The sequence below is a fragment of the Artemia sp. Qi Xiang Cuo genome, chromosome 10 (genome assembly GCF_049724085.1).
Source record: "Artemia sp. Qi Xiang Cuo chromosome 10, ASM4972408v1, whole genome shotgun sequence".
In the NCBI taxonomy this organism is placed as follows: domain Eukaryota; kingdom Metazoa; phylum Arthropoda; class Branchiopoda; order Anostraca; family Artemiidae; genus Artemia; species Artemia sp. Qi Xiang Cuo.
The window spans coordinates 55,204,299-55,209,551 of NC_142803.1; the positions used below are offsets into that span (position 1 = coordinate 55,204,299).

Sequence of the window (5,253 nt, forward strand, 5' to 3'; positions counted from 1 at the left end):
TCAATAGATACATCAACAGAATCGTATTTTTATGCTGATTTTAAATATATAAGTTTCACCAAATTTTGTCTTAGTGTACCCATCAAAATTTACGAGCCTGAGAAAATTTGCCTCATTTTCGAAAAAAGGGGGAAACGCCCCCTAAAAGTCATAAGATATTAATTAAAATCACACCATCCGATTCAGCGTATCAGATAGCCCTAATATAGAGGTTTGAAGCTCCTATCTGCGAAAATTTGGAATTTTGTATTTTTCGCCAGAGTCACGGATGCGTGTTTATTTGTTTTTTTATTGTTGTTAGTTGTTTTTTTTTTCTTTTCCCCAGGGGTGATCGTATCGACCGGCGAGAGGACTCATCGAAAGGAAATTAAAAGTTCTAGTGCCCTTTTTAAGTGATCAAAAAAATTGGTGGGCAGCTAGGCCCTCTCCCAAGCTAATTTTTTCCCCAAAGTCACCGTATCAAAATTTAGAGATACCCATTTTGTTCAACAAAGTCGAAAAATCTAATAACTATGTCTTTGAGGACGACTTAATCCCCTACAGTCCCCGGGGGAAGGGCTGCAAGTTATGAACTTTGCCCATGGTTTACATATAGTCTTGGGAAGTATACAGACGTTTTCAGGGGTGATTTTTTTCTGGTGGGGTGTCGGAGGGAAGCGGTCACCTGGGAGGATTTTTCCATAGAGGATTTTTTATGGGGGAAGAGAATTTCCGTGAAGGGAGCGCTGAATTTCCCACCGTTATTTAAAAACAATCATAAATCAAATTAATAAAACAATTTTTTCAACTGAAAGTAAGGAGCAGCATTAAAACTTAAAACGAACAGAAAATTTTAATGCCTAAATGTTTAATTTAGGCATTGTCAGTTTAATATACATTTACTGATATTTATTAATCAAAATCTTAATATTATTTGATTTATTAGTATTGATATTTAGTAATCAAAATATTAAAATTATTTGATTTATTAAAGTTATAAAAGTAAAAACATTTATATTTTTTTCAGTAAAGTGCAAATTTTGTTCTAGCCTTGGGAAGGCATAGGCGTTTGCGCCCAACTTATGTTAATTTCTGCTCGTTTTGAGTTTAACTCGGTTATTTGTTGTAATTTCTGTTTGTTTTGGGTTTCATTTATTTATCGATGCTGATTTGTGGTAGTTTCACGCTTGTTAGATTATTTGATTTTATTTTTGCTCATTTTTTGTTTAATGGAGTTCTTTACTTTTCTTTAAAAACGTATTTTGTGGAAAGTTTTTTTTAATTAATATTTCAGAATAAATTGACTAGCAGCGTTGTGCTATTGCTAAACCACGTCATAATTAGTTTTCGGAGAATAATTATAATCTCGCACAAAGGAGATGACTTTTAATTAAACTAGAAGATGCAAAAAAAACTTTGTAATCATAAGAAATAAAGTCAAAAGATTTCTGCGACAAGAAGGCATTGATTTTTATTTTTTCAGTTGGTTAAATATTTATCAGTTTGCTTGCTAAAAGTCAATATTAGCATGAGTAACACTCCTAAATTATGAAGTTTAGTATGAACAAAACAAAAGTACCCAGGTGGATGAAAATATGTTCATCCAACAGAGAGCCAGAAAGGAGGAGTTGGATTTTACCGACAGTAGTGTCAACGGAACAAATATCAACAGCCTTATAGGCCATGGCTCACCAAAGGAGCATCAAGGAGAAGAAACCCCTTCAGATACAGTTAAGCTTATATCCAGTGACAAAAGGGAATTTCAGATAGAACGGAAGTTAGAACAAGAAGGCATTCCTCAAGGTGCGAAAAACTTGAGTGAAGTTTTTGGTTATTGGTGCTGTTATTGGTGCAAGGGGGATTTGAACTTGAGCGAAGCAAGCAAAAGTACCAGAAAGGTCAAATGGTTATGTTATTGGTGCGAGTGGGATTTGATCGAAACCTTAGTTAAGGAAATGGTGAAGCCTTGGATCGAAAGGCTTAAAAATAACAGGATATATAGGGAGTATATGTTACACGTCCTGCGTCATGAATTTTGGGAATTTAGACTTTCATTGGAAAAAAAAATGAATGAAAAGTACTGGGTTCTAAGGAAGGAAAAAAGCTTCCCAAAGGTACAAAAACACAAAGACAGTTCAAAAGACTTCAAAGATCTCGGTGATTTTATGGATTCTGGATTCTGTGAAACACTGCTGGAGGATATGGTCACTCCTTATGTTAACTTGCTAAAAAATGAAAATGACCACTTTGGCTTTGACATGTGTAATTTCATGAATTCCATGCATACCCAATTATGGGACCTTTCCATTGAATCTGAATGCATCAGGATGAATGCGTCACGTAATTCTGTGTGCGATCTTATCGAAAGAAAAAAGGAATGGCCGAGGAATGGAGATGGCAATAAAAAACAAACATAAAAAATAGACGAGAAAGGACTCCTTTGGCTTATTGCAATTGATAATCCTTTGGCTGATTGGCTTATTGATAGATATGTCTGGGAAGAACAAAGAAGAACTTACAGGAGAGCCCATCAACAAGCCCTTCCAATTTCTAATGAAATGAGATGTTTTCAAAGTTTTTACAACTCCTACAAGTGCCCTGGTCTAAAAGGAAAAAAGGAAATAAATAACACATTGTGCCAACATTGCTCTTTACTTAGGCAGTGCTATTGAAACCTATGAAACCTAGCGAAAAACCAAAATAATTTTAAAATTTTCTGGTATTTTTCTAGTTTTAATTTAAAAATCAAGAATTATTACTCAGACACCATAAATATTTTTGCAGTTTACATAATAACTTTAGCGATCCTGAACTGAAAACTAAAATAAAAAAATGAATTTCCTATGGAAATACACATTAAAATCACGCGTCTCGTAGTTAAAACCTAAAAAATAAAAGTAGTTTTAAAATGTTCAGATATTTTCTAGTTTTAATTAAAAAAATAAAATTATTGCTCAGACACAATGAATATTTTTGCAGTTTACATAATAACTTTAGCGACCCTGAACTAAGAACTAAATTAAAATAAAATTATCTTATCGAAAGATAAACGTGCATAAATAAAGTGTTCACTTATAACGTCATATATAGTTACAACCTACAATTACGACGTCACCGTTCATCAAGCTTGTACATGAAATTGCAGTTGCAAACACTTTTGTAAAGTGTTTCTATCTTTAAAACTTTTAATTTTTTAATTATAAAATGCACTAGATGTGGCAATTTCCTTTAAAATGAGCCAATATGCTAACCAATCATTTCCTTCTATATCGTGGTAAATGATTAAACAGATAAAAATTTTCGCAACCGGTAGGATTCGAAACTACGCTCCCATAGGGAATCTGATTTCTAATCAAACGCCTTAACCACTCGGCGACGACCGCTTAAAATTATAAGTTTTGAAAACAGAAATGGTTATTATTGAATCCCTATTTTTTTATGATGCGTTGTTTTCAGTTTAATTAAGGGTATTTTCAGTTTAATTCAGGGTATCAATTTTATCAAAATAATCATTCCAATCAAGACTTTCATGGTTTCCTATTTCCATGTCCATGTCCTATTTCATCCCCCTTTTCATGGTTTTATCAAAGTTGGTCCTTTTTATCATGTCCTTCTAGATTATGGTAAATGGTTAAACAAATCAAAATTGTCACATCCGCTAGGATTTGTAAGTTTTAAATATAAATATAATTGTTATTGAAATCTGATTTCTAATCAGACGCCTTAACCACTCGGCCACGACTGCTTTTATATAGATTATGATGCATTGTTTTCAATTTCATTCAAGGTATAGGTATAATATCATTTTATAAAGTATTAAATTAAGGCCTTGGTAATCTTGAAAAAAAATCCCCTTTAGGAAATAAAAGACACCATAAATATTTTTACAGTTTACATAATAAGTTTAGCGATCCTGAACTGAAAACTAAAATAAAAAAATGAATTTCCTATGGAAATACACATTAAAATCACGCGTCTCGTAGTTAAAACCTAAAAAATAAAAGTAGTTTTAAAATGTTCAGATATTTTCTAGTTTTAATTAAAAAAAATACAATTATTGCTCAGACACAATGAATATTTTTGCAGTTTACATAATAACTTTAGCGACCCTGAACTAAGAACTAAATTAAAATAAAATCATCTTGTCAAAAGATAAACATGCATAAATAATGTGTTCACTTATTACGTCATATATAGTTACAACCTACAATTATGACGTCACCGTTCATCAAGCTTGTACATGAAATTGCAGTTGCAAAAACTTTTGTAAAGTGTTTCTATCTTTAAAACTTTTAATTTTTTAGTTATAAAATGCACTAGATGTGGCAATTTCCTTTAAAATGAGCCAAGCAACAGATCTCTACGATGTTCCAGTGCCCCACTATTTGAGGATAAGAAAGAGAAAAGATCCCATATATGCACAGCATCGTGTTTGCAGCCGTTTTTTTTTTTTTCAATCTAAAATATTTTCCTTGTTGTTAAAGCAAAGGGACAGTAAGGTTCTTATATAGGGGGTTTCGGACAATGCAGTTCTAATGGTTCATGTTTTTTTTTATCTGACCGTAGTCTTAGGAGTTATGAGTTATTGTAGTTTTTACTAAGGGCCGTGATTGTCTCCTACAAGGTTGGTGGCTACTGCTGCAACCCAGATCCATCGTAAAGCCCCTTAATTAGAGTCTGTTTATTTTTGAATGAAAATCAAGTCGCTTACATAAAGCCATTGCTTGTCTCTTAAGCTTCAAACTTTTGAATTCTTGTATCATTTGATGGTTTAGGTTGCTGACTTTCACCCATTGTGGATTTAATGCCAATGTCCTTTGCTTTACCTGCCCTTATTAGTCTAGTCTTACATGATGGTCCAGGTTGCAGATGTGTTAATTATTCAGGTGGTGGGACAAATTATTCTTTTTCTTCTAACGAATCATCATTTATTTTTAACACTTGTAAATTTTCAGTTTTTGGGTCTACCTGTACATAAGTTTTTCATACTGATACGTCTTTTCATACTGCAGTGTTTTCAAAGATTTGTGGTTATTTAAGCAAGTCATATTTCTAACACCGATTGTCTACTAAGCTTCCAACTTTTGGTTTTCTTTTTTAAGGTTTTTGAATAGTTGTAATCCCTTATTAAATTATATAAAAATATTTTGGTAATTACCAGTTTTTCGCTCTTTAAGCAGTTCAATATAAACTTCTACATGCATGAAAATCTTTAATTTTTCCATATAAGTGTGAAAAGTATGAAAACGTCATTACAATACTGATGTTAAAAAT

At 32.4% G+C, this 5,253-nt stretch overlaps 1 non-coding gene across 1 annotated transcript; it reads right to left on the reverse strand.

Moving 5' to 3' along the window:
* Positions 1-3,280: 3,280 nt before the first annotated feature.
* Positions 3,281-3,362, reverse strand: TRNAS-AGA (transfer RNA serine (anticodon AGA)). The gene has a single exon. It is a non-coding gene; the product is annotated as a tRNA-Ser (tRNA).
* Positions 3,363-5,253: the final 1,891 nt, after the last annotated feature.